This window comes from Nerophis lumbriciformis, linkage group LG06 (assembly GCF_033978685.3).
Source record: "Nerophis lumbriciformis linkage group LG06, RoL_Nlum_v2.1, whole genome shotgun sequence".
In the NCBI taxonomy this organism is placed as follows: domain Eukaryota; kingdom Metazoa; phylum Chordata; class Actinopteri; order Syngnathiformes; family Syngnathidae; genus Nerophis; species Nerophis lumbriciformis.
In genome coordinates, this window is record NC_084553.2 from 52,630,632 (window position 1) to 52,656,055 (window position 25,424).

Below are 25,424 nucleotides of genomic sequence, written 5' to 3' on the forward strand. Positions count from 1 at the left end.
ACATACACTTTGTGTAGGCTACACACACACACACACATATATATATATACTGTATATATATATATATATATATATATATATACTGTATATATATATATATATATATATATACTGTATGTATATATATATATATATATATATATATATATATATATATATATATATATATACATGGACTTTTCATGCATGCATATGATTAATAATTATTATAATGTGAAAGTTCTACTTCAGACTTTGAAATCGTGAAAATCATGACGGACACATTGCCTTCAGGAGTGTAGGAAATAAAACAATTCAACACAACAACACTTTATGAATGGGCTAAAAGTCTGAACCTGAAAAAAAGAAAAGATTTGAATCTGCAAAAAGAAAGATCTGAAACTAAAACAAAATGAAACCTTAAAAAGTGTACGAATCTTATGGCCCTACTTTATCTTCAAACTAATGTGTATGTTGGATGCTGCGAAACGTGGAGGATAAATGTACTGGACTGTTTGTAAATTATACATTTTACATTTGCAGCATTAAAAGACAGGGCAGTTGATTAGGTACACTTATTTTAATGGTGAAAAAAAAATCTATCCTAATAAATTTTATGTTATTATTGTCAGTCCCTAAAATTTGTGTGGTATGTAGCCAATTTTGTGTTATTTGATTATGCAAATGTTTAAATTCCAATAGTTATTACACGATATTGGAATTAAACTAGGAATGAGAATTTTAAAAAAAGTATACTCCGGTATAGTACACTTTTATATTATTATTCAAAACGTGGGATTAAAATGATAATATATGTATACATATATCATATATAATCATACTACAAAATACATACATTATATTTTAGTATACGGCACTTTCATTTTACATTTCATGTATATTTTTCAATAGTAATATTACCTGACTGTTTTGGACTTTTGAGTTGTTTTTCCCAATTTTTGGCGTTACTTACTGTTCTCCTCACTTGGTTCTGGTTGGCAATCACGAGGGTTTATCTGCCAGCGTCGCCTTCTTGCAACACTGGTTCGTTGTTGTATGTTTGCAGTGCGCCTTGTTGTGTTTTTGCCTTTGGAGAATTGCTTACTCGCCCGCAATATTGCACGTCGCCTACCGTCTCTGCATATATGCTGCTGAATATTTTGTACAATGTTTTTATTTTATGTTGTTGTTGTTGTTGTTCAAGCCGTGGGAGGATGTTTATTATTAACACAGTATGTTGACTTGAAATATATGACACATTATTAAGTGTACAATACTGTTGCATTCTTCAAATAGTCCATTATCGGTTTCTTTTTAAAGGCAGCATTTTGCACAAGATTTAATTAGGTGTTATGATAACATAAGATGTTTTCGGCAGTAGTAGTTTTCGGCAGCAGACTCTGGTGACCCCTGACTACCGCCCTTTAACCCCACTCCCCACCTCTACCACCCCTTTTCCTGCCTGAGCAGGGCGCCGGGCCGCATGTAAGCATGGAAGATTTATGTCAAAGTGCGAGTATGTGTCCATGACATGACACTCCCTGTGTACTCCCCGAAGCGAGAGGCTACACTTCCTGATCAGCAAGCCTGACACACTGGACAGCTCACCTTTGACCCCCTCTCCGTCTTTTCCCTCGTTTCACCTGAGTCGCAGAGCCGGCCCGCCCTTTCTCACAGTCGCCCAAAGGGGTCAGCGGGGTCACAGTTGACACAGCAGTACTGTGTTTTGCTGTGTGCTGAGAGTCCCTACACATCAGCAACACTCCTTTACTCAGCAAATCAGTGTCACACCAAATGGACTTGTGTGTGTGTGTGTGTCGTTGTCTTTGTGTTCCTTTTCCTTCGGAATTCTCTACGGACGTTTCTATTCTTGACTAAGTTAAAATTACAGTCCGACCGCCAAGATTTGCTAAGATCTCGACAGGAAATGACCTGTTAGTCAATCTGTCATCATGACATGAAAAATATATTTGATTAAATGTATAGTCAAGTGTAAAAATAACCTAACAATAAGATGTAAAACTCTTACAATTAGAGATGTCCGATAATGGCTTTTTTGCCGATATCCGATATTGTCCAACTCTTAATTACCGATTCCGATATCAACCGATACCGATATATACAGTCGTGGAATTAACACATTATTATGCCTAATTTTGTTGTGATGCCCCGCTGGATGCATTAAACAATGTAACAAGGTTTTCCAAAATAAATCAACTCAAGTTATGGGAAAAAAAAATGCCAACATGGCACTGCCATATTTATTATTGAAGTCACAAAGTGCATTCTTTTTTTTAACATGCCTCAAAACAGCAGCTTGGAATTTTGGACATGCTCTCCCTGAGAGAGCATGAGGAGGTTGAGGTTGTCGGGGTTGGGAGGGGGAGTAGCGGGGGTGTATATTGTAGCGTCCCGGAAGAGTTAGTGCTGCAAGGGGTTCTGGGTATTTGTTCTGTTGTGTTTATGTTGTGTTACGGTGCGGATGTTCTCCCGAAATGTGTTTGTCATTCTTGTTTGGTGTGGGTTCACAGTGTGGCGCATATTTGTAACAGTGTTTAAGTTGTTTATACGGCCACCTTCAGTGTGACCTGTATGGATGTTGACCAAGTATGCGTGGTATTCACTTGTGTGTGTGTGTGAAAAGCCGTAGATAATATGTGACTGGGCCGGCACGCAAAGGCAGTGCCTTTGAGGTTTATTGGCGCTCTGTACTTCTCCCTACGTTCGTGTACACAGCGGCGTTTTCAAAAGTCATACATTTTACTTTTTGAAACCGATACCGATAATTTTGAAACCGATACCAATAATTTCCGATATTACATTTTAAAGCATTTATCGGCCGATAATATCGGCAGTCCGATATTATCGGACAACCCTACTTAAAATACATACGATATAATCTGTTCAAGGGTCGAATTGTCGTCATTACAAAACCTTGATTAAGAGTAGTTAACTATTGTTTAAATGAAAACAAAACAATCATATCTTAATGGATGCAGACGTACTGTTTGTGTCAATAGATTTGTATGGATTTCGACACATTCTTTTACACTGGGATTCGTCTGTTCCATGGTAAAGCTGCCATCATCAAAAAAACTGAAATTAACTGTTCAGTTAAGTGCAACAATAAGTTATTGCAGTTCAAGTTAAGACAGTTAAAACATTTTGACCTTAAATGATGCAGACATTGTTTGAAAACTAATCTGTGTCAATTGATATGTTGGATTTAGATGTGTTCGTTTACTTAGGGATTTAATTATTCCAGGGTCAAACTTTCACCAATAAAAAAAACAGTGAATAAGTTAAAGGAGCTGTTTGCAACTTGCTCGCAGTTAAAACATTTTTTAAAAGTGAAAAAAAGCAAAGAATATAACAAAATCACCATTTGCTAGTTTATGTTACCCTTAGTGCGGACCTAGGCAAGTTAAGGCCCGGGGGGCTGCATGTTAAATTTTTCAATCTGGCCCGCCGGATATTCCCCCAAAATGTGTTTAGAACTTTACAATGGAAACTGTAGCTGCCATTATGATGTGCAGTGATGTTCTCAAATGACCGTAAGTCTTGAACTATACAAAGTATTTCAATGGTTGGAATCTGTGCTTTTGCATGATATACTAGTTACTATGGTAATCTAATTAGTTACTATCCATCCATCCATCTTCTTCCGCTTATCCGAGGTCGGGTCGCGGGGGCAGCAGCCTAAGCAGGGAAGCCCAGACTTCCCTCTCCCCAGCCACTTCGTCCAGCTCCTCCAGGGGGATCCCGAGGCGTTCCCAGGCCAGCCGGGAGACATAGTCTTCCCAACGTGTCCTGGGTCTTCCTCGTGGCCTCCTACCGGTCGGACATGCCCTAAACACCTCCTTAGGGAGGCGCTCGGGTGGCATCCTGACCAGATGCCCGAACCACCTCATCTGGCTCCTCTCGATGTGGAGGAGCAGCGGCTTTACTTTGAGCTCCCCCCGGATGACAGAGCTTCTCACCCTATCTCTAAGGGAGAGCCCCGCCACCCGGCGGAGGAAACTCATTTCGGCCGCTTGTACCCGTGATCTTGTCCTTTCGGTCATAACCCAAAGCTCATGACCATAGGTGAGGATGGGAACGTAGATCGACCGGTAAATTGAGAGCTTTGCCCTCCGGCTCAGCTCCTTCTTCACCACAACGGATCGATACAGCGTCCGCATTACTGAAGACGCCGCACCGATCCGCCTGTCGATCTCACGATCCACTCTTCTAATCTAATCTAATTAGTTACTATGGTAATCTAATTAGTTACTGTAGTAATCTAAGTCACAGCAGCTCAGACGACGCACCAAGCGGTGTGGGTGGGGAGCGTTTCCACAGAGTGTTTCCAGAGCAGCCAGCCTGAAATGCGGGTGTTCGGGACAGACGCGGAAGGAGATCTTTACAACAAAGTTCTAAAGCTTGGTGATGTATCAGATTGTTGGTGTTTTGTTTTTTTTCCCTTCGCATTTATATTTCGCTGTGTTTGTTGCATTTTTGTTGCGTTTCGCTTGATTGTAAAATATGTCGATCAAGAGGGGGTGTGACGTTCATGTGTTGTCAATATTCAGGGTTTTATCCTTCATAAATAATATTGTAAATCACACATTCTTTATTTTCATGTACATTCTGGGTGTCTCATTCAGTAAAAAAAAAAAAAAAATTCCATTCCGTTTTTCAAGGCGGTCTGTCATAACGTTTTTAGCATTCAATCAGACATTATTGTGAGGTTTTGTATAAGTGTTCCTAAAAATCAGACATACCGGCCCCCAGACACATTTTATTCTCTAAATTTTGGCCCCCCGAGTCAAAATAATTTCCCAGGCCTGCCTTAGTGGTTTAACAGCACACAGCCTCCGCCATCCTAGTCACAACCGTTGTGTTCTTGAGCAAGACACTTCACCCTTGCTCCTGATGGGTCGTGGTTAGGGCCTTGCATGGCAGCTCCCGCCATCAGTGTGTGAATGTGTGTGTGAATGGGTGAATGTGGAAATAGCAAATGTCAAAGCGCTTTGAGTACCTCGATGGTAGAAAAGCACTACACAAGTATAACCCATTTACCATTCATTCAATCATAACAACAACATGACAGTGTCTTGGACTGCTTTAGTATGTGTACACGCCCTCCCTGCGCGTACGTGTTGACGAGACAGGGTGAGTAAGAGCCGAAAACAACAATCTGTTTTGTTCGAGCCAGAAAAAAATGTATTACATAAACTTACTAGTTTCCAAAAACAATTTGAAATGTGGACTCGTCAGACCTTTCCACTTTGTATCAGTCCATCTTAGATGAGCTCAGGCCCAGCGAAGCCGACGGCTTCATTTGTTCCTGCTTCTTTTGGGATATGTTGACAAATGTAATCATTAGGGATGTCCCGATCCGATATTTGGATCGGATCAGCTGCCGATATTTGCCAAAAAATGCGTATCGGCAAGGCATGGGAAAATGCCGATCCAGATCCAGTTAAAAAAAAACTCTGGTCCGTGTTTTCCAACGCACCGATTTAAATAATACATTCCACTTTTCTGCTGCTCCGTAATTTCCGTTCCGCATTTTCCAGCACACCTTCAACACATCCACAGGTCTGTGGAATCTCACGCAGTTGCTTTTAGCTGCTGGCATTACACGACAGGCTCTTCTCACTCTTTCCTGTGTCTCCCTCTCACAGACAGCAAGTGCACCTTCTTACACACGTCACATACTGTCACGTCATACGTCACATACGTATACGCCCTCCCCGAGCAGAGAGGTAGCAGCATGGCTAACGTTAGCTGTGATGCTAGCGCAGCCGTGTGACCAACCTTCTCTCTAAGGTGTGCGCCTGTGCGCATAGAAATTATATGCCACGCACAAAATCAAATAAAAAAATAAGCGCATAACAATTTTCGACACACGGACACGACAGAGAAAACAGTTTTCGTCATCATTGTTCAAATATTGTAATGTCTGTCTAGACGCTTATCTCCGTCCACACCATCAAAATGCTGAGGCAAAAATTTCCACATCAACACCGTCTGAAAAAATTAGTGATCTATTTAGTTGTGATTTCCTTCTCTGCATGAAAGTTTAAAAGTAGCATATATTAATGCAGTATGAAGAAGAATGTTTTAATGTAGACCTGCAATCCTTGAAAGAAAATTTGGAAAATCAAGACTACATTTCCTGCAAATGGGTACATTTCTACCCTATATTTTAACTTTAGATTTATTCTCATATCAAACTCTTTTGGCTGTCTTTTTGACACTTACATAAGGCGCCCCCCTCCACACCCCGGATTATAAATAATGTAAATAATTCAATGTGATTATCTTGTGTGATGACTGTATTATGATGATAGTATATATCTGATAGTATATATCTGTATCATGAATCAATTTGTGTAAACAAGTTGAAAAACTTATTGGGGTTCTACCATTTAGTGGTCAATTGTACGGAATATGTACTTCACTGTGCAACCTACTAATAAAAGTCTCAATCAATCAATCAAAACACATACAATCATCATACTGCTGTGATTATATGCAACAAGTGTTCATTCAAGGCTAAGGCAAAATATCGAGATATATATCGTGTATCGCAATATGGCCTTAAAATATCGCAATATTAAAAAAGGCCATATTGCCCAGCCCTAGTTTCAATGATGCCATTTCTGTTTGTCATGTATAATTTTGTCTATTTTGTGTTTATCCTTGAATAAACAGGTCAGTGTCTTGTTACCAACCATTGTGTATTATTCAAACTCCCCTAATTCAGCTGGCTAGTTGTTATCAAGAGTACTAAAACCCTTTTCAACATGATTCTGATAACTAAGTAGGCTAAATAACTTTAAACTTTAATACATGCTCGGATAGGCCAGTATCGGTCAGTATCGGTATCGGTATCGGATCGGAAGTGCAAAAACAATATGGGTATCGGATCGGAAGTGCAAAAACCTGGATCGGGACATCCCTAGTAATCATGTGACGTTACTTAATATAAGTATGTCCGAAACAAGTAAATAAGTACGTACCAAACTGCAAACCCCACCGACCCACTTAACCATGTTCTACACTGAAAGCAACATGGACGTACACGATCGATACTGGGACTTTTTCTGCCGCCGCCTGCGAACTCAAGTACAAGCGTCCTGCGTGTGACATCGCAGCCACAGGTTGACCGCGCCCCGCCACCTCGCTGTCACTCGCGTGCCCGCTCGTCCGATCAATGGTGGTGTGGCGTGCGGTGTAGGAGTGTGTACGTGTGTTGACAGCTGTCAGCTCTCGTGAAGTCATGTTGGCGTCTCGACAACAACGACAACAACACAACGAAGCGAGAGGAAGAGCTCCATTTGACCTCAGCGCTCATAAGGCTTTTTATTAGCAACTTAATGCCAGCGTCTCAGCGCTCCGCTCCTGCCATTGATTCCTCTTTAAAAGGCTGTGTGGCGAGTCGATACAAGCTCCTCGTGGCCATCTGTCTCTATTTACTAATAAATAAAATGGCCGGCATTGATTGCTTCGGCCAGGCTTGTAGAAGCATGCATGCTAATGAGCGCTACACCAGCACTCCAATCAAGCTAATTGCTCGTGTTGTCGCATGAAGTCATTCTTTTTTCTCCTCGCCAGCTTTGTGTTTTATTTTATTTCGTGTGTCAGGCTTGTTGAGATATAACCCGCATGACGTATTCGATTTTAATGTTTTCATTCTCTTTGTCCAAGGAGCACATTGTATTAAGAAATCAATCAATGTTTAGAGTTTGATACATGTCAACAGGGGCTTAGCACCAAATTTCTGGGCCCACCACGTCACCGCCCCATACACACTCGCTTGTAAGATTGTACTATTATGACCATCAGTGCTAAATATTATTTACTTATCACTTTCCTCTGATACTGTTCTCCTCGCATTTAAAACAGTGGTTATTCATACTCTGCTTAAAAGACTTAACTTCGATTCTGACCTACGGCTAAACTACCGGCCGGTGTCGCATCTCCCCTTTATCTCTAAAATTCCTCGAAAAAATGTGTTATACAGCAGCTAAACTCTTAGCGTATAACAATCTCTGTGAACCCTTTCAGTCCGGTTTCAAGGAAAATCACTCTCAGACAAACCTGACTGATGATCTATTACTAACTATAGATGCTGATGCGTCATCCATGTTGCTGCTACTTGATCTTAGCGCTGCTTTCGATACCGTCGATCATAACATTCAATTAGAACGTATCAAAACATGTCAGGTTGTCTCCACTTCTGCGGTCCCTCCCAAAGTTTGTGATTGTTCCCTCTGGGTTGAGTTCTTTTTTGCCTGGCTGTGGGTTGAGATCCGAGGATGTCGTTGTGATTTGAGAAGCCCTTTGAGGCACTTGTGATGAAGGGCTATAAAAATAAATTTTGATTGATTGATTGAAGATTAACCAACAAGGTAAAGTGTTTATTCCTAATCATTGTAGCAACCTGGCTGTTGTTGTTGCTAGCTATTTGTTGTTGTTTTGGTTTTGTTAGTAACAGTGTTTGGAAAACGGTGTTACTAAGAAATTACTTTTATGTACATCACAAAGCCATTAACGTCTATCCATCCTGGTGGCAGCAGCCTAAGCAGGGAAACCCAGACTTCCCTTCCCCCCAGCCACTTCGTCCAGCTCCACCTGGGGGATCCCGGGGCGTTCCCAGGCTAGCCGGTAGACATTGAGCTAAACAGACTCAATAAATCCACAGTGAATTTACTGAGTAATTTGTAAAACTGCAAATATACTAAAAGAATGCCATTGTAAGTAAATAATACTAACACGGACACTTATAAACGTGTTAGCATATTACGATCTTTACATTACGATAGCACGTACAAATGTGCATACAAACACTCTTATAGACATCCCACATGGGACCGTTTAGTAATCATAAACAGTTTTAGTTATACTGTAAAACTTACAAACATTGCTTGGAGTGATGAATGACAAATCCATACGAGGAAAAAAGCCATGGACGGCTAGAAGACTGAACAGCACCCAAATAAAAAAAAAATTAGAAAAAGCACTTCGGATAATTGGAAGGACACTGCAGCATCTGCAGTAAGCGAATTCGCACAGAAGATGGCGCCATATTACAAACAATCAAACACCCAGCCTGATTGTTTTTTGTTATTTTTTAAACTATTTTCATCATTGTCGTCAGTGAAAAAAAATCCATGAATTAGTTGCTCTGTCTTATAAGTCGCAGGGTTCAAAGTGTTGGAAAAAAGAGTGGCTTATAGTCCGTAATTTACGGTACTTTTTTAGAGTCACAGATCAGGATATCCCCTTAATGTAATTGAATGTGGTGGACTGCCCCTGCATTTTTATTACTGCCACACCTTGAAAATATGTTTGTTTTTTTACTTGAAAACAAATTAAAGTAATATAATATATTGTAGCCCCCAGAAGAAATGACACGACGTCGGACGCTATTTTTAACTTTAATTACCAATCTTATGATAACAAATGGTATAAATATAACAGGTTTTACCTCCCGTGTACACACTTTCGTCTCCGTGAGTCCGCGCTTATACAGACACACAACAACACTTCCTCATTCTCTGCCAAATCACCTTTCAGGTGCAGATGCTGTGTTTGCAAAAATGGTAAAAACTGACATTCATATATATATATATATATATATATATATATATATATATATATATATATATATATATATATATATATATATATATATACATACATATACACGTGTAATCCCCCTCTCGGGCGAGATCCGCCCAAAAATGGGGCCATATGAATCCCTTCTCTACTGTAAATCTATTTAAATGTAAAAACAAGTATTAAACTCCGCCCCACCCAGTGAAAGAAGCCACTGATGAGGCAATTAAGTGTTTAACCCGGGAGACCCAAGGCCAGATAGAGTCCAGTCAAATAGAGCGTGGTTGTGCATAAAGCCAGGAAAACATCAGGCCAATGAAGAAGGGAAGAAAGACGACAAAGAAAGCCAGCAGCAGGAGAGAGGATGGAGGATGGAGAGGAAGAGGCAGCACAGTGTACACAAGCTGAGTCCTCCATGAGAAGAAGGTCAGCGCCTCTCTCAGAGGACTCCCTTAAATAAAGTCCCGGCGTATCCTGCTCTTCTGTGGGCAAACAACCTCCTCTGCTCTTTATTAACTAAATATGAGGGGACTCTGACCGCGGGGACAGAAATTCAATATTTTACCCCCGCCTCCTTCCACCTCCATCGCCACCAAATATTTAAAGCAAGCAAATAAACAGACAAATAAATAGACCTCTGCCAGGGGGAGAGAGGGCCAGCCGGTTCCCCTGGATGTAATTTGACGGCCCACTTACTCGCAGGGCCAGAGCCCAGTGCTACTCAAGATGCTCATTTGAGGAGCTGTCAATCAAGGGGGCAGTGTGTGTGTGTGTGTGTGTGTGTGTGTTTGTGTGTGTGTAGGAGAGACCACCAGCAATTCATCTTCAAGGTTAGAGTAAATAAGCTGGGTTTTTTTGTCATGATAATAAATGCATCACACCTTCTTGCTGCTTTCCCCACCAAAAACTGTCAAATTCACCCCCAGGAGTTTGAGTCTGTGCATATTTGCCTAAACATGTTGTCAATTCTGGTGATGACTGACAAAAGTGAGGTACTCCAGATAGGTAAAACGGCACTTAAGTACCGTATTTTTCGGACTATAAGGTGCACTTAAAATCCTTTCATTTTCTTAAAAATCGACAGTGCGCCTTGTAACCCGGTGCGCCTAATGTACGGAATAATTCTGGTTGTGCTTACCGGCCTCGAAACAATTTTATTTGGTACGTGGTGTAATAAGTGTGACCAGTAGATGGTAGTCACACACAAGAGATATGCGTAGACTGCAATGTGACACCAGTAAACAACACTTCAATGTTCCATTAAAAATAAAGAACATTACACACGGCACTCAAAAATCTGTCAAAATGTTTTAGTATGACTTTGAAGCCGCACCGCTTGATGGATTGTCGGCCCATTACGACTACCGTAGTCAGAGATACAAGTATTACTATAGTGTGTGTATAAGGACCTGCAAAATGGCACCCATTATCAGACATATTATCTGGTGTTTTGTTTCACAATATTATGCAAAACTAACTTTTCTTACCTTCTGGTACCTGCTGATGTATATTTGGGATCTGCATAAATCCTGAAAATTTGCGCTTGTCCACCACTGCAGTCCGTGCCGACGCCGTAGTCGATAAGCTTCTTCTTTTTCACTATCTTCTTGTTATGGGGCATTCACCCTCTGCTGTTGCCATTTGTAATATAAAGTAGCGTAAAGTTCTAACTTATATCTCGCTATGGAAGCACTAAAAATTACCAGTGTAGTGGGTTTACATAATTCACCCATAGAATTTTAGTTATTAGAAACTTCCGGTCGGATGGTTTTTCACAGGACACATTTCCGGTGAGCCACAGATGAGAAGAGGCTGCTCCGTTGTTGATTTAAGTAAAGTCTGAATGTCATTAAAACAGTTAGCTCTATTTTTTGACACTTCTTCCACTCCCGTCCTTGCACGCTACACCGCTACAACAAAGATGACGGGGAGAAGACGCTGCCGAAGGTGAGCCACGTAAATAAGACTGTCAGAAAGCGACTTGAAGATGCAACATTTTGATCAAGGAACCACCATTACATGTTATGTAGACCACAAAGAAATGTTTTAAATTTAGAAAAGAATCATAATATAAAACCTTTAATGAACCTTATAATCAGGTGCGCCTTTTGTATGAAAAAAGACCTGAATAGACCCGCTCATAGGCAGTGCGTCTTATAATCCGGTGCGTCCTATGGTCCAGAAACTACGCTACTGAATTACTCATTAAGGTACAGTGAAGATATGATAGCTTGAAACCTCCACATAAAATAGTTTTGGTTTTCAGCCAAAATGGACAACACACGGTCGGATTTATGATTTTTTTTGCCCAGGAAAAAAACTAAGGAATGTTATAATTTGGTGTAATAATGGAATAATAGCTACAGTATAATCAAAAGAAACAGGGGTCACTTTAATATTTCAGTTAGGTCTATTTTTATTCAAGGTTTAAAACAACAAGTTTAAAAACAAAACTTTGAGTGATTGTTAATTAATGATAATCGTGCATTTTTGCTAAATTTTGTATCATTTTTGTTTAACTTCATTAACACAATGTGCCGCAGGACAATAGAAAAACCGCCACAAGCTGCACTTTGGATCTATTGTCCTGCAATATGTTTCAAGTAAGTATTAGTACGTATTAGAATGAACTATTTTAATGAAATAATTGTATCTTTCATAAAAGCATGATATGCAGATGTCAAAATAATATTATTGTAATTGATATGAAACATAGTTTTACACATAAAAAATTACTATTAAAATCAAATATTTATTTAGAATTATTTTTTAGTAGGGGTGTCAAAAAAAAATGTGATTTTTAGAATGAATCGAGATTCTTATTTGGAACGATTCATAATCAATTAAAAAAAAATAAAAAATAAAAAATAAAAATATATATATATATATATATATATATATATATATATATATATATATATATATATATATATATATATATATGGGCTTCACGGTGGCAGAGGGGTTAGTGCATCTGCCTCACAATACGAAGGTCCTGAGTAGTCTTGGGTTCAATCCCGGGCTCGGGATCTTTCTGTGTGGAGTTTGCATGTCCTCCCCGTGACTGCGTGGGTTCCCTCCGGGTACTCCGGCTTCCTCCCACTTCCAAAGACATGCACCTGGGGATAAGTTGATTGGCAACACTAAATTGGCCCAAGTGTGTGGATGTGAGTGTGAATGTTGTCTGTCTATCTGTGTTGGCCCTGCGATGAGGTGGCGACTTGTCCAGGGTGTACCCCGCCTTCCGCCCGATTGTAGCTGAGATAGGCTCCAGCGCCCCCCGCGACCCCAAAGGGAATAAGCGGTAGAAAATGGATGGATGGATGGATATATATATATATATATATATATAAATGGGACCCATTACCCCCCTGCTTGGCACTCAGCATCAAGGGTTGGAATTGGGGGTTAAATCACCAAAAATGATTCCCGGGCGCGGCCACCGCTGCTGCTCACTGCTCCCCTCACCTCCCAGGGGGTGATCAAGGGTGATTGGTCAAATGCAGAGAATAATTTCGCCACACCTCTTGTGTGTGTGACAATCATTGATCCTTTAACTTAATATATATATATATATATATATATATATATTATTATTATTTTTTTTTAATTTTTTTTTTATCTAACCCGTCCAGCCACTCCAGCAAATCATATTGTTGATGCAAATGCCCATATTTGCTGTATATATTTACTGTACTTTAGCAAAGAGACATGTTAGATACTTTTCCTGTTGCCATATTTGTATTTGACTTTATTAAATGTTTGGCTCGAATTGATCAAACAAAACCAATTTTATTTTGAACAATATAGAGATGTATAACAGCTGCTTATCTGTGTTATTGACGAATGTGGTTAATCATAGAACTGGCATCCAATGTTATTCAAAAAGTGTTGATTTTGAATCGAGAAACGAATTTGAATCGAATCGTTACCCCCAAGAATCGAATCGAATCGTGTGGTGCCCAAAGATTCACAGCCCTATTAAATAGTCATAATACATATGAGATACTACATATAAAACTAAAGCTCTAAATTACTGTGAGGCGCTATTAATATAATTTTTGAATCATATCAACAAAACAACAACAAAGCTTGTCGAGGTCAAAGGTCTTTTACACCCAAAGCCAAACAGACAATCCTCTTCCAACCAGAGGGGATACATATTTTAACGTCATAAAGCTTGTTTTTGAACACCCAGTCCAACAAGCAACCATCTCCCAACTGAGGTCAAAGGTTACGTCAGCGCGTAATTATGTAGTTATTGTGATTATGACGAAATCAGCTCCTTTCCTGCACTTTGTCAGTGTGACGCCATTACATCAAAAGGCTTTTAAAACAGCCACCAAGTGCAATATAGTAAAGTTCAAAGGTCATATTTGGACACTTTTCCTCAATCTAATGAGTCATGGTGTCACTTTTTTTTTTTACCCAAGACTACTTCAGTCAGGTTTTTGAATGGAAAGCGTGCCTGTATCGCTATTTCTCGTCGTACTCTACCTACACTCTCATGTCTGGATGTTCCTCCCTGTAGATTAGAGGAAGTGCTGCTGGTGGTGGAAAAGGGGGACAGGGGGGGTTATGGATGGGGTATCAAAAAGTCCTTTCATCCATTTTAGATGAGATGTAGATGACTCAATTATGCTTGGACTGACATCAAGACCACTTGGCGGAGAAGCTGCTGCAAACGCCGGAAAATGATCCACTTAATCCCGCTCGTATGAACGGCGGGCGCCCTAACTAGGGCCGCGACGCTAAGAGAGCGAGAAGGGCCTTCACTGCAAAAACTGAAATCTAAGTAAGATTAAATATCTCAAATTAGGGTGATATTTGCTTATTTTCTGTGTGATAAGATAATTCTTTTCACTCAATAGATTTTATGTTAGAGTGTTTTACTTGTTTTAAGGGTTTTGGTCCTAAATTATCTCAGTAAGATATTACAGCTTGTTGCTAAGATTTTATGACCTATATTGAGTAAAACATGCTTGAAACTAGAATATCAACTGTTGCAAAGCTGTGTCATCAACACTCACAAGTATAAAACTACTTTTTTTAAATAATAATTTCTTATTTCAAACATGAAAAAAAAGTCATGATTTTGACTAGGGCTGCAACTAACAACTAATTTGATAATCGATTAATCTGTCGATTATTACTTCGATTAATCGATTAATAATCGTATAAAAGAGACAAACTACATTTCTATCCTTTCCAGTATTTTATTGAAAAAAAACAGCATACTGGCACCATACTTATTTTGGTAATTGTTTCTCAGCTGTTTGTAAATGTTGCAGTTTAAAATAAAGGTTTATTAAAAAAAAAAAAAAAAAGTAGCCTCTGCGCACGCGCATAGCATAGATTCAACGAATCGATGACTAAATTAATCGCCAACTATTTTTATAATCGATTTTAATCAATTTAATCGATTAGTTGTTGCAGCCCTAATTTTGACACATTTGTGTCTCATAACTAAAACAGATGACAGCCAAATGGACTTTGCGGTTTTATTTTCAATGTAACAATAGAACTCATAAAGTAGTACAGTTGGCACAGTAGAGTAAACTGACAGTTAATAGTTAAACATTTAACATGTGATATTTCAAACAATTTTGAACAGAAATAGTTCATGCACATTCAGATAAATTCTTCCAAATTACAATTAAAACAAATTTGGCCGGGGGCCGGGCTGTATATGTGTTTTATATATGTGGGTTACCCACATATGCGGTCCTCTCCAAGGTTTCTCATAGTCATTCACATCGATGTCCCACTGGGACTTGCCCTTATGTGGGCTCTGTACCGAGGATATCGTTGTGGCTTGTGCAGCCCTTTGAGACACTTGTGATTTATGGCTATATAAATAAACATTGATTGATTGATATGTTCACTAATTGACTGAAAGAGCACGCACTTGGCGCGATGATGTCATGTTATCGATGGAAAAATGCATTTTTAGACCATATGATCCGAGAGTAACAAGCGGTTGCCTTGTTGCCTTTCCATTAAGAACATCCATCCATCCATCCATTTTCTACCGCTTATTCCCTTTTGGGGTCGCTGGAGCCTATCTCAGCTACAATCGGGCGGAAGGCGGGGTACACCCTGGACAAGACGCCACCTCATCGCAGGGCCAACACAGATAGACAGACAACATTCACACTCACATTCACACACTAGGGCCAATTTAGTGTTGCCAATCAACCTATCCCCAGGTGCATGTCTTTGGAGGTGGGAGGAAGCCGGAGTACCCGGAGGGAACCCACGCAGTCACGGGGAGAACATGCAAACTCCACACAGAAAGATCCCGAGCCCGGGATTGAACCCAAGACTACTCAGGACCTTCGTATTGTGAGGCAGATGCACTAACCCCTCTATCACCGTGCTGCCCCCATTAAGAACAATAAATTAGTTTTTAGTATAAGTTTGCTGGTTTCAAGAAATGTAATGCCGAACGCATATCATTATGTCAAGATAATGGCACTAGCATTTACTTCATTTATGAATATTTTTCAACATATTGAGCAAAAAGGTGGGCAGCACGGTGGAAGAGGGGTTAGTGCATCTGCCTCACAATACGAAGGTCCTGAGTAGTCTTGGGTTCAATCCCGGGCTCGGGATCTTTCTGTGTGGAGTTTGCATGTTCTCCCCGTGACTGCGTGGGTTCCATCCGGGTACTCCGGCTTCCTCCCACCTCCAAAGACATGCACCTGGGGATAGGTTGATTGGCAACACTAAATTGGCCCTAGTGTGTGGATGTGAGTGTGAATGTTGTCTATCTGTGTTGGCCCTGCAATGAGGAGGCGACTTGTCCAGGGTGTACCCCGCCTTCCGCCCGATTGTAGCTGAGATAGGCTCCAGCGCCCCCCGCGACCCCAAAGGGAATAAGCGGTAGAAAATGGATGGATGGAGCAAAAAGGTCTCTTTTTTTTTTTCTACCAAGAAAAGTGCACTTGTTAATAGTGAGAATATACTTATTTTAAGGTATTTTGGGGTTCATTGAGGTTAGCTAATTTTACTTGTTTTGGAAAGTCTTGACAAGCCACATTTTCTTGTTCTATTGGCAGATAATTTTGCTTAGTTCAAATAAAATACCCCTCATTTTTGTTTTTGTTTTTTCTTGTTTTTGTACACTGACTTTTTGCAGTGTTGGGGTTGGGTAATTGTGTGAGGAGGGAATTTAGCACGAAGAAAGCTGAAAGGCCTGAAATGGGTCAGCTTGTCCTGCAGGACGGTCACCACCAGATGACCCCGTAAATATGCTCCACATTCGCTTCCAAGTTGTTTGGTTTCCTCCCCCCCCCAAGGCCTTCTCAACACAACATTAATCCAGGACTGCTAGTCAGGTCTAGCCAACATTAATCTACACTATACTAATATTTGACACGGCCATACACACTGATGAACAAGTTCAATAAAAACTGAGCATTCTTACCTTGTAAAGATGATTCCATGAGCCAAAATTAGGTGGAGCGCATTATTTGTGTTTGTTAGCTTGTTAGCTCGTTAGCTAGTTAGCAGGCTACTTTCTGTAGCCTGCTATTATTTGTGTTTATGAAGCCAGGGGACTTAGCTGGCAAAAAGTAAAATGTTAAAAAAAGTCTTCATACATGACAATAAAAAGTAGAGAGTGGCTTATTTTTGCGAGCTGGTCGTACTGTTTAAATAGGGTTAGCAGGCTACTTCCTGGTTCATTTATGATGATGTAATGGAGGCGGGATTATATCAATGTTGTGTTTTAGAGGCCTGGGGACAGTTTTGGCTTGCAAAAAAAAAAAAAAAAAAAAAAAAAAAAAAAAAGGCCTCAAAAGTGATTCAATAAAGCAGAGGTGTGGACTCGAGTCACATGACTTGGACTCGAGTTAGACTCGAGTCATGAATTTGATGACTTTAGACTCGACTTGACAAAATGTAAAAAGACTTGCAACTCGACTTAGACTTTAACATCAATGACTTGTGATTTCACTTGGACTTGAGCCTTTTGAATTGACATGACTTGACATGACTTGCTACTTTCCCCCAAACCCAAAGATGAAAAAGTTATTCGGGAGCGCTCCGTATTTTTCATTGTGTACTTGTCTATCAGCGTTGCGTGTGTCAGCTGGTGTGCTCTCAGTACAACAGCCAATCAAATTAGATCTACTTTGTTTTCATCACACAGCATTCATCCAATCAAATTGCAGGACAACCAACGAAGAAGACATGTTCAAACCACACGCCAGTGAACAAAAAATGATACCTAAAATAATTTTGTTTGGGTATAAAAATTACGAGGTGGTCAACACAAAACGGTTTGCAGTATGCAACACATGCGGTTCGAAAATTACTGATGGAGAGGCAACAACTTCCAACTTCGTCCGGCATTTGAAGTTGCACAAAGAACGGTAAGTTTTGAATGTAAGATAACGTTTATTGGCTAAGTAACGTGACTTGTATTTGCTGTGTAGTTAAATCAGTGAGGCTGTAAACTCACTGCTAACGTTACAACGTTATTGCAAACACGGGAATCTGTTGCAGTTCACTACCTTATTCATACTTTTTGTTCAGTGATTTTTTTCAAGCAGGGTTACGTTAGTCAATATATCACACGTAACGTTAGACGGCGGTCAGCAGCACCGCGTATTTTAGCCACCTAAAAAAAGACAAAAATAGTAAAATAAAGGTCAGTTAAAATGTATACTATATTATGAATATGTGTACCGTTTTAGCTAGCTTTCTGACATACTGTTGGTTGTTTACCTCAGTGGTCCCCAACCACCGGGCCGCGGCCCGGTACTGGTCCGTGGATCGTTTGGTATCGGGCCGCACAAGAAATATTTTTTTTTTTTAATTAAATCAACATAAAAAACACAAGATACACTTACAAGTAGTGCACCAACCCAAAAAAACTCTCTCCCCCTTTTGTTCTGGGCATTGAACATGAAGACTCTTCCTTCACTGTTCCGAGTGGCCATGAGAGTCTTGGCAGTGCCTGCCTCCAGTGCTCCAGTGGAGCGAGTTTTCAGCCATGGTGGCATCATACTACGCCCCCATCGTGCACAAATGACTGACAGACTTTTGGCTAATTTGGTCTTTTGCAAATGCAATGCAGCATAGGGCCCTGACATATAAAAAGTACAACTTTTTTGTTATGTTCACGTATATGTCATGTTTTTTCAATGTTAACACTTTTGTACAAAAAAGTACATTTGCACTTTATTTTTCAATGTGTTTGTTCTGTAAAGGAATGAGTTAATGTTTAAAATGACTGGTTAATAGTGCTATTATAAAGTGCAATGTCAGCACAATTTTCTTTCCTGCAATTTAAAATGCACTTGTTTTAATAAATAAATACAGCGTTTGAAAAGCATACACAATCTGTGTTAATATATTAGTCTGTGGTTAAAAGGACTTGAAAGGACTCGAAACTCAAAATGCAGGACTTAGGACTTGACTTGAGACTTTCCAGTCTTGACTTTGGACTTGACTCGGGGCTTGCCTGTCTTGACTCGGGACTTGACTCGGACTTGAGGGCAAAGACTTGAGACTTACTTGTGACTTGCAAAACAATGACTTGGTCCCACCTCTGCAATAAAGTAGAGAGGCTTATTTTTGCTAGCAAGTTTTTTTTTTGTTTTTTTTTTTGCAGATCAGAAAGTATTTTATTTACTATTAATTAAAAGTGACAACACCAGAGAGGCAGGTGACACAGATTTAAACCCCCCTGAATGGTAAATGGGTTATACTTGCACTGCAAAAAGTCAGTGTTCAAAAACAAGAGTAAAAAAAAATACAAAAAACAAGAAAAAATAAATACAAAAATTTGGGGTATTTTATTTGAACGAAGCAAAATTATCTGTCAATAGAACAAGAAAATTCAGCTTGTCAAGACTTTCCAAAACAAGTCAAATTAGTTAACCTCAATGAACTCAAAAATACCTTAAAATAAGTATATTCTCACTAATAACAAGTGCACTTTTCTTGGTAGAAAAAAAAAAAAAATTCTTAGTATGTTGAAAAATATTGTTAAATTAAGTAAATGCTAGTGCCATTATCTTGACATAATGATATGCGCTCGGCATTACATTTCTTGAAACCAGCAAACTTATACTAAATATGTATTTATTGTTCTTAATGGAAAGGCAACAAGGCAACCGCTTGTTACTCTCGTGGTCTACGAGCTGCTCAGGCAAATCATATTGTCTAAAAAGCTGACCAACACGCCGGATTGTAGTCAGCTGGAGGCGTGTCTTAATGAAATTAAACAATGGATGTCCGCTAACTTCTTGCAACTCAACGCCAAGAAAACGGAAATGCTGATTATCGGTCCTGCTAAACACCGACATTTATTTAATAATACCACCTTAACATTTGACAACCAAACAATTACACAAAGCGAATCAGTAAAGAATCTGGGTATTATCTTCGACCCAACTCTCTCGTTTGAATCACACATTAAGAGTGTTACTAAAACGGCCTTCTTTCATCTCCGTAATATCGCTAAAATTTGTTCTATTTTATCCACTAGCGACGCTGAGATCATTATTCATGCGTTCGTTACGTCTCGTCTCGATTACTGTAACGTATTATTTTCGGGGCTCCCTATGTCTAGCATTAAAAAATTACAGTTGGTACAAAATGCGGCTGCTAGACTTTTGACAAGAACAAGAAAGTTTGATCATATTACGCCTATACTGGCTCACCTGCACTGGCTTCCTGTGCACTTAAGATGTGACTTTAAGGTTTTACTACTTACGTATAAAATACTACACGGTCTAGCTCCGTCCTATCTTGTCGATTGCATTGTACCATATGTCCCGGCAAGAAATCTGCGTTCAAAGAACTCCGGCTTATTAGTGATTCCCAGAGCCCAAAAAAAGTCTGCGGGCTATAGAGCGTTTTCTATTCGGGCTCCAGTACTATGGAATGCCCTCCCGGTAACAATTAGAGATGCTACCTCAGTAGAAGCATTTAAGTCCCATCTTAAAACTCATTTGTATACTCTAGCCTTTAAATAGCCCCCCTGTTAGACCAGTTGATCTGCCGTTTCTTTTCTTTTCTCCCTGCTCCCCTTTTCCTTGAGGGGGGGGGGGGGGCACAGGTCCGGTGGCCATGGATGAAGTGCTGGCTGTCCAGAGTCGGGACCCGGGGTGGACCGCTCGCCTGTGCATCGGCTGGGAACATCTCTGCGCTGCTGACCCGTCTCCGCTCGGGATGGTGTCCTGCTGGCCCCACTATGGACTGGACTCTTACTATTATGTTGGATCCACTATGGACTGGACTCTCACAATATTATGTCAGACCCACTCGACATCCATTGCTTTCGGTCTCCCCTAGAGGGGGGGGGGTTACCCACATATGCGGTCCTCTCCAAGGTTTCTCATAGTCATTCACATCGACGTCCCACTGGGGTGAGTTTTTCCTTGCCCGTATGTGGGCTTTGTACCGAGGATGTCGTTGTGGCTTGTGCAGCCCTTTGAGACACTTGTGATTTAGGACTATATAAATAAAGATTGATTGATTGATTGATTGATAAAAAGACATTTTCCCATCGATAACATGACATCATCGAGCCAAGTGCGTGCTCTTTCAGTCAATTAGTGCGCATGTATGTACAGCCCGGCCCCCCGCCACATTTTTTTTTATTGTAATTGTGAAGAATTTATCTAAATGTGCATGAACTATTTCTGTTCAAAATTGTTTGAAATGTCAAATGTTTAAATATTAACTATCAGTTTAATGTACTGTGCCAATGTACTACTATAAGAGTACATATTTTCTATTGTTTCATTGAAAATAAAACAGCAAAGTCCATTTGGCTGTCATCTGTTTTCATTATGAGACACAATTGTGTCAAAGTCATTTTTTATTTCATGCTTGAAATAAGAAATTATAACTTTAAAAAAGTAGTTTTATACTTGTGAGTGTTAATGACACAGCTTTGCAACACTTGATATTCTAGTTTCAAGCATGTTTTACTCAATATAGGTCATAAAATCTCAGCAACAAGCTGTAATAACTTACTGAGATCATTTAGGACCAAAACACTTAAAACAAGTAAAACACTAACATAAAATCTGCTTAGTGAGAAGAATGATCTTATCAGACAGAAAATAAGCAAATATCACCCTTATTTGAGATATTTAATCTTACTTAGATTTCAGTTTTTGCAGTGCAGGTGACACATTAAATGGGTAAATGGGTTATACTGGTATAGCGCTTTTCTACCTTCAAGGTACTCAAAGCGCTTTGACACTATTTCCACATTCACACACACATTCACACACTGATGGCAGGAGCTGCCATGCAAGGCCCTAACCACCACCCATCAGGAGCAAGGGTGAAGTGTCTTGCTCAAGGACACAACGGACGTGACCCGGCTGGTAGAAGCTGGGGATTGAATCAGGAACCCTCAGGTTGCTGCCACGGCCACTCTCCCAACCGCGCCACGCCGTCACCAAGGACAGGTGAGGGGAATAGCGCTTCATGAGCAGGGAGAAAATCAATGCAGAACAAACCAAAACAGGAAGTGGGGGGGAAAAAGTAAGAGCGCTGTACAGGAAGAAACCAAACCGTAATAAAATAAATATAATCTAATTATATTTTGATTACATTTCCCTCCCATGGACAGTTAAGAATACATGCATCTTTGGTAAAACATTGCGTAAAATTTATGGAATTATGGGTGGGGATCCCAGAATGCTTTACTTTATCCAATTATTCAAAATAGAGGAAATGTGTGTTTAATTTGAGTGTTTTTTCCTATTTCATCCAAAAACTTTGTTAAATGTGACAAACTGTTACAATTAATTTATTTGATTTACAATGAATTGAATTCCACTCCCTGTAAATCCATTTTAACTTCCCGGGGGTGAAGAGCTTTTAATTCATCAAATTACTTGGATTGAAGTTTCAAATTATGAACAATTCTATTGAAAGAAGTTGGGCCATCTAATATTCGGATATTTGGGGTCTTAGAAATTTAGACAAGCGACTTCTCCCCAAGGTGACTCAGAGCTTGCAAATCCAGCTAACGCATTTTGAAAAGTGGAGCTGTACTTGACTTTCGAGTGCCTTCTTCTTGCTTTGTTTGCATGGATATTGTGACATTATTTTTGCAAGCAAGTCGTACTATTAACTCTGGTTTGCATGCTACTTCCTGGTTCATGTGTGATTCCGTAAGGAGGCGGGACCATACATGTTTTGTTTATAGGACTGGAGGACAGTCTCAGCTACTAAAAAAATAATACAATAAAATAAAATAAATATTAAAAATGACTAAAAAAGTAGAGTAGTAGGCTTATTTTGCTAGCTTGTCTTACTGTTAACTATATTTAGCAGGTTGCTTCCTGGTTCATTTATGACGATGTAAGGAGGCGGGATTATAGAGGCTCCGGGACAGTTATAGCTGGCAAAAAGTTAGAAAAAAAATAAGAAAAAGTCCTCAAAAGTTAGAAAAAAAGTAGAGGGGCTTATTTTCGCTAGCAATTTTTTTATTTTTATTTATTTTTTTATTTATTTTTTTAACATGAAACAAGTCGTGTTTAATCACAGTAACTGGCAAAACAAACCGCTGTTTCAACTCTCTACACAGACGTGATCCCATGTACTAAGTATCGCAACATGCTAATTTAGCCGCTATCAAAACAACTTTTTTTTTTTTTTTTTTTAATTGTATTTTTTTTATTGGACACTGTACATACAAACATATATTCTCACGAGGGATGTCCGATAATGGCTTTTTGCCGATATCCGATATTCCGATTTTGACCAAACCCTTAATTACCGATACCGATATCAACCGATATATACATGGAATTTAACACATTATTATGCCTAATTTGGACAACCAGGTATGGTGAAGATAAAGTCCTTTTAAAAAAAAAAAAAAAGATAAATAAATTTAAAACATTTTCTTGAACAAAAAAGAAAGTAAAACAATATAAAAACAGTTACATAGAAACTAGTAATTAATGAAAATTAGTAAAATTAACTGTTAAAGGTTAGTATTATTAGTGGACCAGCAGCACGCACAATCATGTGTGCTTACGGACTGTATCCCTCCCTATGTCTAGCATTAAAAGATTACAGTTGGTACAAAATGCGGCTGCTAGACTTTTGACGAGAACAAGAAAGTTTGATCATATTACGCCTATACTGGCTCACCTGCACTGGCTTCCTGTGCACTTAAGATGTGACTTTAAGGTTTTACTACTTACGTATAAAATACTACACGGTCTATCTCCGTCCTATCTTGCCGATTGTATTGTACCATATGTCCTGGCAATAAATCTGAGTTCTTTGTATTGTACCATATGTCCCGGCAAGAAATCTGCGTTCAAAGAACTCCGGCTTAATAGTGATTCCCAGAGCCCAAAAAAAGTCTGCGGGCTATAGAGCATTTTCTATTCGGGCTCTAGTACTATGGAATGCCCTCTTGGTAACAGTTAGAGATGCTACCTCAGTAGAAGCATTTAAGTCCCATCTTAAAACTCATTTGTATACTCTAGCTTTTAAATAGACCCCCTTTTTTAGACCAGTTGATCTGCCGTTTCTTTTCCTTTCTCCTCTGCTCCCCTCTCCATGGTGGCCATGGATGAAATGCTGGCTGTCCAGAGTCGGGACCCGGGGTGGACCACTCGCCTGTGCATCGGTTGGGAACATCTCTGCGCTGCTGACCCGTCTCCGCTCGGGATGGTTACCTGCTGACCCCACTATGGACTGGACTCTTACTATTATGTTAGATCCACTATGGACTGGACTCTTACTATTATGTTGGATCCACTATGGACTGGACTCTCACAATATTATGTCAGACCCACTCGACATCCATTGCATTCGGTCTCCCCTAGAGACATAAGCGGTCCTCTCCAAGGTTTCTCATAGTCATTCACATCGACGATCCACTGGGGTGAGTTTTTCCTTGCCCCTTATGTGGGCTCTGTACCGAGGAGGTCGTTGTGGCTTGTGCAGCCCTTTGAGACACTTGTGATTTAGGGCTATATAAATAAACATTGATTGATTGATGATTGACAGACTGTATTGATATATATTGATATATAATGTAGGAACCAGAATATTAATAACAGAAAGAAACAACCCTTTTGTGTGAATGAGTGTGAATGAGTGTAAATGGGGGAGGAAGGATTTTTGGGTTTGTGTACTAATTGTAAGTGTATCTTGTGTTTTTTATGTTGATTTAATTTAAAAAACAAACAAAAAAAACCCAACAAAAAACAAAAACGATACCGATAATAAAAAAAACGATACCGATAATTTCCGATATTACATGTTAAAGCATTTATCGGCCGATATTATCGGACATCTCTAATTCTCACCATCATGTAAGATGACGGACTGTACCATTTTTTGCTTCCTGGGCGGCAGGAATGGCTCCAGCATAACTGAAATGTCATAATAAGTGAAACAAAATTCCTCGAATGCCAAAATATGTCGACCGTTATATTTGTGTTTGCTTGTCCTATTCGGTTAGCTAGCTAGCAGGCGACTAACTGGTTGGCAAAAGCTGGTATCGGGATAGAAAAACGGGACTCTACCATCAAATTCTCGGGCGGTAGGGACAGTAAGGACAAATTAAAAGTACTTACCGTAGTTTTCGGAGTATAAGTCGCACCGGAGTATAAGTGCGACTAAGACTCATAAATATTAGAGAAGGTTGTCTACAGTCAGTTGTTGCCCTTCTTAGAGGATAATGGTATCACTGAGCTGTTCCAGTCTGGTTTTAAAGCCCTCCACAGCACAGAGTCAGCGCTTCTAAAAGTTTTTAACGATATCCTCCTGTCCACTGATTCTGGTAAATATGTTGTCCTGGTGCTTTTAGATCTGTCTGCTGCGTTCGA

General features: G+C 39.7%; 1 long non-coding RNA gene across 1 annotated transcript in view; it reads right to left on the reverse strand.

Moving 5' to 3' along the window:
- LOC140678853 (uncharacterized) overlaps nucleotides 1-17,272 on the reverse strand; it is a 127,090-nt gene extending 109,818 nt beyond the window's left edge. The window contains exon 1 of the long non-coding RNA XR_012050498.1: nucleotides 17,021-17,272. This is a non-coding gene — a long non-coding RNA (uncharacterized lncRNA). The remainder of the gene's footprint in view (nucleotides 1-17,020) is intronic.
- Between the last annotated feature and the right edge of the window lie 8,152 nt (nucleotides 17,273-25,424).